General features: G+C 43.7%; 1 protein-coding gene across 2 annotated transcripts in view; it reads right to left on the minus strand.

The window, feature by feature from the left end:
- KCNK5 (potassium two pore domain channel subfamily K member 5) overlaps positions 1-14,279 on the minus strand; it is a 45,736-nt gene that overhangs the window by 30,332 nt on the left and 1,125 nt on the right. The window lies entirely within an intron of this gene.

The following is a 14,279-nucleotide window of genomic DNA, read 5'->3' on the forward strand; positions in this document are numbered from 1 at the left end:
CACAGCAAATTCTGTATTCATCTTAATTTACTTCAGCCCTTACACCCCTCCTTGTAGGCAGGATCTTGGATGTTCCGGTCCTAAATGGCATATGCATTTAGGAAATAAGATGCCCATGGCATTTGCTGAGCTACATAGAATACTGCAAACTGCCCTGTGATCCTTGGTTGAATGGCAGTATATGCATTTTAATAATTATAATAATTTTGACAGCACTCCAAATTGCAATGGCTCACTTGCTGGGGGGGAAAAATCTCATTTGCTCAACAACAATCTAAATGCTTATTGAGATGTGGAGAAAGTGGAAACATTCCTTCCACAAAGCAAGTATGGCAGGAGCTGGGACACTTTGGCCCTCCAAATGTTGCTGGATTACAACTTCCATCATTCTTGACCATTGGCCATGCAAACTGGGACTGATAGGAGCTGTAGTCTAACAATATCTTAAAGGCCACAGGTTAAATACTGTTATTGGAAGTGTGGTGTGCCTGCTCCTCTCTTCTTCCTCCATCAGCAACAATGCAGATGTTAACATCTGTTTAATTGACATAGCAATATAACATGTAATCAAGTTCTTGTTGAAAAATAAATTGGTACGTGACAAATGCTAAAGAAAGAGAGGCGGAGGGGAGGGGGGAGGAAGAGGAAGACAAGAGGTGCACAATTTCTAATTTGCGCAAGACACAGAACCAAGGAAATGATGCAACAAGCTACCCATGTTTCTGTGACTCAGTGGTTGTTCATAACATGAGTAGGGTGATGTGCTTTAGTTGCACTTCAAGGATCTGTGTCTGGAAATATGGAACCCAAAATTTTCCAGCAATGTCAAACATCTACACAGGAAGGCATTGGGGTGCATATCTACAAAGACTGCAGAGTATATTGACAAAATACACAGGTCTTCTCTCAAATCTTCAGGATTAACAGATCCATTATGGCCTAAGTTTTTGTGTCTACCTCCTCAGGCATATGAACTACTATAATCAGCTGGAAGATGTGTGAGTAGAGGAACGAGGGGAGTTGCAAGCAAAAGGACATGAAATGCAAAGGGGTAGATTTTGTGATTGAAGTACTGATGTGAAATGTAACAAATTATTTTGTTAAATTTCTGCTGCATGTATTTAGTGTTGAGCATATATTGCTTGATTGTAATAAAACCTCTAAGCAGTTAAGGGGGAGGGTAGCTAAGCTTTGAAATAGCAGTTCACACATCACCAGTTAGTATAGACTTGTCCTTCCCTGTAACAACATATGAGCTTTTAAAAAATTCTCAGCAAAGTTACTTCAGAGTAACCCTCAGTGAACCCAATGGGAACAGAAGGTTCACTTACTACATTACAATGCAATGAATTTATGTGCGCTACTATATACATGATTTGCATCACCCATTATTGCAACCTCCCACCAATCCTCTGCATCCAGCCAGTCCCTTATACAGGGGTAAATATCAGATGTAATAGAAGCTATGGTTTCCCACTATGTGAATGTGTATCCAGTTTGCACCTTTACCCCCTCCTCTCCCTTCCTTGGGTGTGCCTCTGAGTTGGAGAAAAACCTTTCCTTGCAGTTTTTAAACAAACCACAGTTCCTCATTATGTCTGAATTTATGGAACTGTGGATTGTTTGTTTAGTGAATATAAGCCAGAATTAAATCATGATTGCAGATCCTGGTTTGTTCTAACAAATGTAAAACTTTAGTCAGGACATAACAGAGAACTGTGCTTAGTATAAAACTGATCTCCTCATGGGTGCAAAAGAGGAAGCAAGCACAATGTTCACTGTGGCTTATTCATAAGTGAAGACCATTAAGACTGAATTAGGCCTATGTAAGTTCTAAATCATAATCCCAGAGCTGGTTCAAGCTTCTGCCTAAGGCAAAGGAAGAGATGGCACTCCCTATTCCATGTACAGAAGCTGGCTGGACTGGCATTTGAATTTTGCTTCAATGTTGGTGATGGAGTTACACCTGAGAGCAGCAGACTAGCTTAGTGTGCAGGGTTCTGCCCTCCAACACCATGCTGCCAGACTCCGAGTTGGCTGCTCAATGATAGAGCCAGCGCTGCACATTCACGGGTCAGCAGTAATCCACACTTCTCACTACTTCCATCCTAGCCCATGGAGCAGCATTTTGTGCAGCATAGCAGCATGATGGGTGCTGCTATGTCAGCAGAAGAGGTAGTCAGGTCACAAGAGAAGTGACAAATATCCCCCTAAACTGGGTATTTTATCTCAGTTGCATCCTCAGCAATGAAGAACACACATACATAGCCAGACCCTATTCATGTTTACTTAGATGTCAGCTTACTCCCAGCTAAATGCATGTAAGATTGCAGCCTATGAACATTTAGTAACTTTGCACAATTTCAAATTAAAACATGAAGAGCCCTAACTAGAAAAGGGATACAAGAAATAGAAACCTGACATGAGACTTCACTGTAACAGAGTGAAGAGAAACAGATAACGGTTCATACAGGACAGAGTACGGTTGGGGGAAACCAAAGGCAAGTGGAAATTAATGAAGGGATTCAAGCATGGGCACAACATGAGCAAAAGGGGAAGGAGATAGATGTACCAGCAGTATTTCTGAATTCTGCTGAAGAAGAACTTTGAAAAAGAAAGAGGAAGTTCTAGCCCCTTGAACAGGAAGCCTCCGAAACTTTTACTTATAGGAACATGTAGCAATGATTGTGCAAGATCAAGAAGCATATTCTGTGTGCAACATCATATACATGGAAGGCTAATGATCATAGCTTTACAGTGTTATAAAATTTGGTGACAGTGAACCCTCAGGCAAAATGCTGAGAGATTATTTAGCTCAACAACTACACAAAACCCATTTGTAATGTTGTGCAACGCACACGACTAACAAAACCTGAAATCTGAAACAGTGAAAAGGGAGGTAAATGCCAACAGGTTTTCTTGAATTTCCATCCCTTGCTGAAGAGGTACTTTTCAGGTTGTTGTTGTTTTTAAATAAACTTGATTGATTTTCCTCTAAAGCCAAGCAACTAGTCCCTCTGAAAACTTTGAAGAAACTACCAGCTGCATGCATCATTCTTCCATGTGCACACAAATAACTTCGACTGAGCTGTGCAGTAGTTGAGTTTTTATAATGTGAAGTCTGTCAAGCATCCCCCCATGTGGTGGGTGTGGGGCAAGAAAATACAAGTCCACAAAGAACAAGCAAACACCAAGTTTATGATCCACTGCCTTAGATGACAGTCACATCAGTCACCAAGGGGCCAACAGAGATATAAAGTTACAGAAACCTGAAAATCAGTAGTGACAGCACAAAAGAATTTAAACCAAAAGGTTACTTAGCTCACCCTCACACTAAAAGAGAGGTTTTCTGCAATAACCATCAGCCATGACTACCCCAGTTCACATTACGGAATGTTATCCCAGTGCATCCTGTGGTTAGAATATTTTCATTTTGATGTCAATAAAAGCAATGCTATATGATAACAATGAGTAAATTAATTGTAAGCCCGTCCTTCCTTTTTTCAAATTGGAAAATTGGATCCATTCCATGTATCCCCCAAAACAAGTGAAAACAGATAGACAGACCATGGAATACTTCAGTCATGCAGCCCAGGCTGTATAAATTGATTGACCCTTATTGCATAACCCTCTCTAGTTATATTAACTTCAAAGTGATGAAGCACAGGAAGAATAAGATATATACCAACGACCCTTTCAGTGGAAGCCCTGCACACAGGCTTTTCACCTCCCCACAATTGGCTTGGGTTTTTGTGTGTGTCAGAAGAAGCTCCAGAACAGTGCAGGGGGGTGGAATCATTCCATCTGGCAAACCTTCTGCATGTGTAGATGGAACGGTTGTAATAGTGCACGTTTAATTCCACCCACAAACACTAAGAACATAAAGAAGAGCCCTGGTTATCATCAGATAACCCTGGGTATTAGGAGGAAGGCTAGAAATACTTCTCTGTCTTCACACCATTATATACCTCTATCATGTGCCCCCTTCTGTACCATTTCGTCAGATGTTGCAACCTTTCCACATAGGACAAATGTCTCCAGGCCCTTGAGCATTTCCGTTGCCCTTTTCAACTTCAGCAGCAGATGAAAATGCTATGAATACACCAGAAGAACAAGCTTTTCTAAAAAAACACACACACACCACAGAATGCCTTTACCTTCCTGTATTTCATGACATTTTGGCCTCCCTCTTTTATAATTTTCCAGCTATATCTGTATATGTAATACATGCATATATGCCAGTTATTATAACATCATCAATGCACATGGTGCTTTACAGGGTACAAAAAGGGTCAGGTCCCTGCCCTGAGGAGTTTACAGTTACAGGAGCTTGCGAGGCAGCATGGCGGCTGCAGCAGCAGAAAAGAGCTCCTGAAGCCAGCCAGAGTGAAAGGCTCTGTCTGGCCGATTCCCGGGCTCCCAGGTCTGCTGCTGCCAACACTGCCAACGGAGAGGAATCGGGGGTGCCCGGGGCGTCTTTCAAGGGAGCCAAAACACCCCCCCACGACCTTGATTGAGCCGGAAAGGCACCCGACCCCCCCCCCAACAGCCGAGAGGAGCTCCAAATCCAGGAAGACAGTGGAGCTAACGCAGAGAGGGAGAAAAAGAGAAGGGGGAAGGAAGAAGGGAAAAAAAGAAAGAAAGAAAGAAAGAAAGAAAGAAAGAAAGAAAGAAAGAAAGAAAGAAAGAAAGAAAGAGGAGCCCTAGCTTTGCCGACAAGGAAGAGGGGAGGTAGGTGAACACGGGAAGGCAAAGGACGCTGCGAAAAAACACGTGGCTGAGCCGACCGGAGCCTACCCCTCCATGCAAAGCCGCATGACAAAGGAGATCACAGAAAGGAAGAAACTACCCCCTTCTTTTCTCCTTTTTTCTATAAAAAACAACAACCAACAAACAAAACCCTTTTTTAACCCCTTCCTACCCCTCTCCCCCTTTTTTAAAAAAGAAATTCTTTTTTATTCCCCCCCCCATATACCTACTTTTATCATTTTTCTTTTTAAAAGAGGGGCCACTGCTGCTGCAGCCACCCTTTATTTGAATCTTTATTTTTATTTCTATCTTTTCTACACACTATTTAAAGACACACTTTTCCACACACACACACACCCTCAATTTAAACCTCATTTTATTTTCACCTCAAACTCCCCTCTTAAGAATTAAAATGGCAGTACCCAGAAAACAGCCCTGAACCATCACAGGCCATTTCCTGGGACTGCCACTTCGCCCCAGACTTTCCACTCTCTTTTACCTATCCTCTTTTACCTATACTTTACTCATTTTTATTTTCTTTTTTAAATAAAAAGCTCTATCTATCTATCTATCTAAAGACAACCCCCCCTTTTTTTTTTACCTTTAATTCTCATTTTTATCTTTTACCTGTACATTTTTAATTACTTTTTTACAAATAAAAAATAATAACAATAATTAGGAGGAAATATTATTATCTATTTTATTTTTTTTATTTTATTTTTTAAAAACCACACATTTCCCCCCCCTCTCTCTTTTTAAAGCCCGTTCTTGTCTATTTGTTGGCTTGTTCTTGAGGGGGGAATCTTTCGCCCCCAGCTACGACCACCACTCTCTTTTAAAACAAAAATTTCCTCTAGATCACTGCTATTGTTACTGATACTCTCCCCCTCAACTCCCCCCTTTTATTTTTCTCTCCCTTTTTGCTCTCCCCTCTCTCTCTTCACCCCTCCTCATTTTTTCCCCTTATCCCACCTTTCATTTTCCATCCCCAATTTTTTTTCTCTCTATCCCTTTTATTTTTTAAAATCAACCCCCCCCTTTTTTAGCCTGTCCGTCAGTTTGTTTTTGAGAGGGGAGCACTTTCCCCCCACCCCCTCTTTTAAAATAAGACTTTCCCCCATACCATTGCAGCAGCTCACCCTCCCTCCCTCCTCCCCTCTCCCCCTCTCTTTTCTTCTCCTTCCCTCCCCCACCCTTCCCCCTCCTCCTCTCATTCTCTCTCCCTCCACCCTCTCTCTATCCCCCCCTTCCCCTAAAGGAAACACATACACACATTCATATCACCCTATCATAATTTGCCCCCTCATACTATAGCTAAAACTACTGCTGCAATCTAATACCTCTGATATTACTGTACCATCTCTCCTCTCTTTCAACTCTTTTTGTCTCTCTCTCTCTCTCTCTTCTCTCTTACTCCAATCTCCCCTCTCCCCCCCGCCTCCCCCCTTCTTCTCTCTCTCTTCTTCTTCTTCTTCTTCCCTTTTCTCCCTCCACCCTTTACATATAGCCTATTTGTCTGTCTCTGTTTCTAAGCGCACTCCCAACCCCAATTTCCACCTTAACTGGACCCCAGTACCCCTTTTGGGTATATACAACCCCCTCCTAAACACATATTCCCCCTGGCCCCACCCCTCTAATCTCTTGCATCTCTACCTGCTAACCCCCCTCCCTTTATATGAACTGTCTGTCCGTTAGTCTACCCACCTCTGCTTACCTGCCCTCCCCCCCAGCCTCGGCGGCACCGCTGAGGCAACTACAGAAAACCCAAGAGAAGTTCTTAAAACACAGGCTAGAAGTGACACAAATGACCGCCTAATCCAAACGCTCTGTAAAAGCCACCAGCCAACAAAGCCTGATCAGCTCAACAACCCAACAATACCCAGGAATCACCACTGGCACAACTCCTAACCACCACACGCCCTACCCCAAGTGGACGCCAAGCCAACCTCAAACCAAAACTATCAGGGAGACTGAGATGACACCAACCAGGGAGATGGCAAACAATGCTAAGATGGCCACTCCCCTTCAAGATGATGACCACCCAATAACGAAACGAGATCTGAGGGAAATGGAAGCAAGATTAGAAGAAACACTGAAGGCCACAATGGCTCCCATGCAGGTACTAATCAACAATCTAACCTCCAAAGTGGAAGCTCTAGAGAACAAAAACCAAATGCAAGAAAAAATAATAGAGCAATACCGGGAGGAGAACGCACGTGTGAACAAGAAACTGGACGAACTGGTAAACCAAATGGAAGCAGAACACAGAGAGATGAAAATTAAGCAAGCCGACCTTGAAGATCGCAATAGACGCTGTAACATCCGCTTCCGCAACTTTCCTGAAAAAGCAGAGGAGAAAAGCCCAACAGACCTAATTATACGCTGGCTGAAAAACACAATCCCAGGCCTGAAACTTGAGGCAGATGACTTGGAGAGGGCTCACAGAGCCCTAAAACCTATGCCAAAAGTCAGCGCCCCCCCCAAGAGACATCATTGTATGCTTCACGCGCTACAAAAAGAAGGAAGAGGTATGGAACAACCTCAGAAACTCAACCAACCTTCGATATGGAGAAACCCCCATTCTGGCCCTACAGGACCTATCTCAGGATACTCTAAACCGGAGGAAAAGCCTGCGCCCATGCACCCAGCGTCTCCAACAAGCAGGGATCAAATACCGATGGGGCTTCCCCTTCCGTCTCATTGTAACAACCAATACAACACAACACATGGTTACCAACATACCTGAGGCCCTGCAACTACTAAAGAACCTTGAACTCGACCTCCCACCGGAATGGCAACCGACAAACCCACCAAGTGACAGCCCCAACCACGAGGAAACAACAGCAAGCAACTGGACGACGGTACAGAGCAAAAAGAAACAACAGAAGCGGCAGAACAACGCAAACCAATACAGGCAAGCACAACGCTCAGAACCGTCCCGCCGGCCATACGACACAAGAAACCAGACCAAGATTAACCAAACCAATTCATCGCAGATGGACAACCCTACAACAACAACAACAACAACAACTGCAGCTGAATGAAGCAACCAGGGAAAAAAAAACCACAAACCGAAGGACTGGTGATTTCTCCCCCCCTTTCCCCCTCTCTCCCCCCCAAAACATAGATTTAGTTAACACCATCAACATCCCCCCCAGCCCCGCACCCCCACAGAAACCCCCACCCCAACACCAGTCCAGACGACCTCAACCACATTCCCCATCACCCACACCTTCAACATCCTCATACTCCATACTAAGGAAAAACAACTCCAACCTTAATAACACAACCCACAATCAGGCTAAAATCTGATACCCAACCAGCAATATGGTGGCACCAGAGCGTACCAGCACCCACATCCCCACCCCAACACACCAACAATGTTGCTTATAACATTGGCAACATTGCTTACGAACCTTATACCTGACAGCGACGTTACAAAGTCACTTCACACTGTCTCGCTGATCACCCCCTATCGTAGACAACAGGGGGGATGGCCTGTCCTTGAACATGGCCTTCCACACCAGCTGAGACCTAGGACCAACCGGCTAAATGCCAGATGGCCCAAAATACCCCAAACAAACACCTATATGACTACATATAGGAAACTCCCTACAACTTACCCCCTACTCTTTAACCCAAATCTCACTCTACTCCCACTAGCCCCCCACCCACCACACCCTAGGTCAGCGCAACCCCACTGGTTCTTTAAACAACACGAAGAGAGAGACACAAGACAACCCGAACGGGTTGGCAGGGAATCGCCCCACATAATAGATAAGCAAGATGGCTAACCTAAAAGCAATTACATTAAATGTGAGGGGGCTGGGAAACCCCATCAAAAGAAAACGCATCACCTCATACATAAACACCATGAAACCACACATCACCTTCCTACAAGAAATACACAACCCACCCAAAGGCAGCAAACTCCTGAGCGACCCCCGCTTCAGTCAACAGTGGGTCGCACAAGGCTCAGGGAAAGCTCGTGGTGTAGCCATAATACTCAGTAGAGACCTGAACTTCACTGCCACAACAGTCCTCAAGGACAAAAAAGGCAGATTCATTTTCGCTAAAGGGACACTAGATGGCAAAATCAAACTGACAATCGGCTCCATATATGCCCCAAACACGAAACAATTAGAATTCTTCCAGAAGACACTAAACAAATTCCTCTCCTTCTCTGAAGGGGAAGCAATCCTAGGAGGGGACCTCAATCTAAATATGAAAGGTTTATCCCTGAAAGATATCCACCCCACAACCCCATGGGCAACCTTCCTCCGAAGGAAACCCCCAACAACTAGGAACTCTTACAAGTTACTAAAAATGCTAAAAAACAGGGGTCTCTACGACATTTGGGGTGAGCAAAACCCGGGAGACATCAGCCATACATTCCAATCAGGACGCCATGATACAGTGTCCAGACTGGACAGCATTCTACTCACACAGGGTCTGATCCCCTCAGTGGAATCAACAAACATAGGTAACATTAAAATCACAGATCACGCCCCAGTAGAAGTCATCGTTAAAATAGGAGAAGGAACACAAACCACCCCATCATGGTCCTTCAGTCCCATCCTAACTACAAACAAACAAATTAGAGAGAGCCTCACAAAAACCCTCCAAAACTACTTCAAGGAAAACGATGTAAACAATATAACAACCCCCCTCCTATGGGACGCAATGAAAGCGGTCACCAGAGGAGCTTGCATAAAAGAGAAAACATTCCTTAAAAAACAAACCTCCTCAAAAATTAGCAAAATAGAACAAGACATCACAGCCCTCTCATCACGCTACAAACAAACAGGATCTAAAAAACTCCTCAAACTTATAGAACAAAAAAGGAGAGAACTAGACTCCCTAGAAATTAACAAAACAATGATCAACATTCTATACTCTAAACAACGTTTCTACGAATATGGAGGGAAAAACTCCAGATTACTAGCAAATAGATGTAGGAAAAAAGCACTCAAAACAAGAATACACTGCATCACCAAAAAAGACGGCAAAATAACATTCTCCCCCGAAGAAATAACCTCAGAATTTGCAGAATTCTACTCCAACCTATACACCTCCCATAACCCACCAGAGAAGGAAATCAGAACATTTCTAGCAGGACTGACCATGCCTACCCTAACTGATGAGGAACAGGAATTCATGGACAGCCCTATCACCCCAGAGGAAATAGATGCGGTCCTCAAAAACCTGAAACCACACAAAGCCCCAGGCCCAGATGGCTTCACAGCAGAATTCTATAGGAAATTCAAAGAACCCTTGATGCCCTACATGACCCGCCTATTCAACGACATCATAAAAGGGGCCCCCATCCCCAAAACCTGGACCCACTCCAAAATAGTCTCCATCCCAAAACCACTAAAAGACAGCCTCAAAGTAGAATCATACCGCCCAATCTCATTAATAAACCAAGACTACAAGATATTCACATCAATCTTGGCCAACCGCCTAAAAATCTTCCTACACAAGTTAATAGCCCCAGACCAGACTGGTTTTGTCCCTGGCCGCAATATAACAGACCCCATCAGGAAACTACTGAACCTGATCGAACACAGCAAGGCAACCAAACTCCCATTGACAATTATGTCCCTAGACATCCTCAAAGCCTTTGATTGCTTGGAGTGGAAATACATATTAGCAGTACTAACTAACATGAAATTTGGCCCCAACTTCCTACAAATCCTCAAACAAATATACTCCCAAGCCTCAGCAAAATGCAGAACTAACAATATGGATTCTAATACTATAGCTATCCAAAGAGGCACGAAACAAGGATGCCCACTGTCTCCCTTCTTATTTATCCTGGCTCTGGAACCCTTAGCAATCCGCATCCGAGCAGCCACAGACATCAAGGGAGTGGAAATAAAAGGCAGAACCTATAAATTAGGGCTCTTTGCAGATGACCTAATGGTCACAACACCAGACCCCATAAGCACAGCAACCTCCCTAATCAGAGAACTCAACACATTTGCAATGGTGTCGGGCCTACAGGTAAATTTTACAAAGTCAGAAGCAATGTGCTTCAACACCCCTCCTCACACCCAAAAAGAACTCACGAAGGTCACCAAAATAAAACTTTGCCACACCAAGTTCAGATACCTAGGGGTACAAATAACCAGAAACCTCAATAAACTGTACCTCCACAACTACAAGCCCCTGTGGCGACAAATTAACAAAGACCTAAAGAGATGGAATAACACGAATTTCACTCTCTCAGACAAAATAGCCATGATCAAAATGATCACACTCCCAAAACTAACCTACCTATTCCAAACCCTCCCAATCTGGATCCCCTCAACCCAACTTCGCAGTTGGCAGAGAAAACTACACTCTTTCATCTTCTCACATAAAAAACCAAGAATAAGCCCCAAATACCTGCACCTCCCCACCTCAGAAGGAGGATGGGGAATCCCCAACATAGAAGCATATTACAATGCCAACCAAATACGCCATATAATCCCATATATACTAGAAGATGAGACAAAACAATGGGTACACCTAGAGAGGGACACAATTGAAAACACCTGCACCACAACATACCCACTCCTCCCAAACAAACTAAAGAAAATTCCCACAACACTTAACAGGTACACACAGACCATGCTCAAAGCATGGAAAACACAAATAGGCAAACTATCCCCAACCCCATCCCCACTAATCCCCCTGGCGTACCACCCATTATTCTACCATGCAGCACAAAACCTCCAGACAAAAACCTGGCGAACCAAAGGCTTATATCGCCTAATAGACTTTTATAAAAATAACAAACCCTTGTCAACACAAGAAATACAAGACAAACTAGAAGACACCCAAATGACCTGGTTAACACAACACCAACTACATGCCTTCTTAAACAACCCAACAGTAAAATCAGCAGCAACTAGGCCCCTGACAACCTTCGAAAACCTCCTCCTAACAACAAAGGGAAATGGTAAAGGGACGGTATCCGCAATATACAAAATACTACTCCAAAATCCCGCAAATCCCCTAGACACAATCAAAAAACAATGGGAGAATGACATAGGCTATGAGATTAACCCCACTCAATGGACCAGAATGTGGTCTAAACCCCCCTTTAAATCCATATCAACAAAAAGAAAAGAACTCACACTGAAACTCACCTACAGGTGGTACCTAACACCAAGGAAACTAGCGCTAATACACCCAGGAACCTCACCAAAATGCTGGAGAGGGTGCACCTCCTCAGGCACATACCTCCACATGTGGTGGGAGTGTCCCAAAATTCAACTATTCTGGACAACAGCCATACAAGAAATATGTAAAATAACTAAGCAAGTAATAGACATCACCCCAGAATTGGCCCTACTAAACATCTTCCAAGACAACAATGCCCATTTACACCACAAAGAACTTATAACCCACCTGCTCTCAGCAACCAGAAACATCATAACCAGACACTGGAGAGACCTGTCAGGAGTAAGCATGGACCAATGGTACCAAATAGTATGGGAAACAGCCCTACTAGAAAAATTAACTAATAAACTGAAACTGACACGGGGACAAACAGAAGAAGACGCCTTCACCCCGGTATGGCTCCCCTTTATCACATACACAGCCCAACAGGACAATGACAATAATCCACCAACAGCATACAAATCAATATGGCTAACCTGATCCAAAACACCCACCCACCTCACTCACACACGAAAACAAAGATCACCACAGCCAATCACAAGCAAACAATCACACCCTAAGCCAACCCCAACCTCTCTCACCACCAAAGGAACACAAGTGAACAACACAAGCAACGCTGACACCAAACTCTACATACATTAAACATAATAGAAACACCGCCACCCGACCCCACCCCCATCCATCCTCCCTCTCCCCACCCCCCTTTCTTTTTTCTTTCTGTTTTCGTCTCCCCCTAATGCCTCAACAAATGAAACGGATTTGTAAAAACGTTACATGGAAGAAGAAGAAGAAAAAAAATACGAGGCACTACACTTCTGTAAAACAAGAAAATCCTTAATAAAAATATTAAAAATAAGTTACAGGAGCTTGCAAAACTGACAATGTTTCATGCATAGGACAGACAAAAGCTGGTCTACAAAAGTTTATGCTGCAATAAAGAGTAGCCTTCAAAGGTGCTGCAAGACTCTGTTCCAGAATCAGTAACATGTCCACTGCTATATACTACTAGAAGTTCAGTGAGGATTCAACCTAAATGATATTTTATGCAGCTGCAACAAGAATCCTGCAGTTCTTTATTTTACTGTCTAGCCTCACACTCTGTGCAAGCCAGAGCTTAACAAAAGTGCCAGGCAAACTTTCCACATAATGGAGCTTATGAAGCATATAAGAAGAGACAGGCAAACAAAGAAAAGGATCAAGGGCAGGAACTATTCAGCATCATCCTTTGTTTCCGGATCTCATGTGGCTCAATCAATGGGGCTCCTGCAAGTTGAGCTCTTTGAGGACTGGAATCTTTCTATTCACATTCAGATTTACCAGAGTATCCATACTGAGCTGATAATGAGAAAACATTCTAGAGAAGCTAGAAGTTGCAGGAAGGAATATTTCCCAGTGAATTAATTTAAACAGACGTTCACCTTTGAACTTTCAAGAGGAGAAAATTCATGCACCCGCACACAGCTCAGTTATCCAGATGCAAAGCATGAAACAGGTGTTTTGCTTATTACTGTACAAGCCTTGCCATTCAAATATTGAAAGAAAACTTAAAACTGCACAATGTTTCAAGGACACATCACATAGTTTTCCCCTCTCTCCCTGTTTGCACTCCCTTTCTTTTTATAATCTCTTCCACACTTTTCACCTGCTCACAGGCTTAAAAGTTGTACTGATAACATCTGCACAACATTTGAAAAAGAGGAAACGAGAAACTAAGCACCTGCTGCTGACATAAAACAGTACAAAACTGTGCTGGGCCTGCCCCTTAGAAAAGTCACAATAACAGCCACCGGCAACATATGACTGAGGAGGAGTTTACAGAGGGGAAGGAGTGTGACAAACCAATTGAGTCTGAGCACTCTGGGGAAAGTCCAGTTCTTAAACGCTGCTTAAAAGATAAACGCCTTTGTATGTCGAGAGGGTACAATGAGAGGGCTCCGAAAGGGTGGGGAGAATGAAATAAAACGACTGCTGTTACAAGTGAGCTTCGCGTTGAATGCCACATTTAATGTGTGCCCCCCCCCCCTTCAAAGAACTATTTGTTCTGCAAACACATACTCCCAACCTCGGATCGCTCCTGGTGCTCATCTACTGTACTTTGAATTTTGTTCATGCATTGTTAGGCTTGTGCAATTTAGGGAGGGAGGAGGTGCAGGGTTTGAAACGCACCGACAGAGCTAAACAATAACCCATGCTTTCATTCAAAGGGTTGGCTCCTTCCCCCAGGAGGAACACAATGATGTCCCCCGTGTAAGTGGTGGGGGGGGGGACTCTCTCTCTCTGTGTATGGGTGGGTGGTATTTCCCCTTTTTATTTCGTGTGCGGGAGGTGTGCGCTCAGTGCCATTTGCTTAGGCTTATAAT

The sequence above is a fragment of the Podarcis gaigeae genome (assembly GCF_964106915.1).
Source record: "Podarcis gaigeae genome assembly, chromosome: 3".
Classification (NCBI taxonomy): Eukaryota; Metazoa; Chordata; class Lepidosauria; order Squamata; family Lacertidae; genus Podarcis; species Podarcis gaigeae.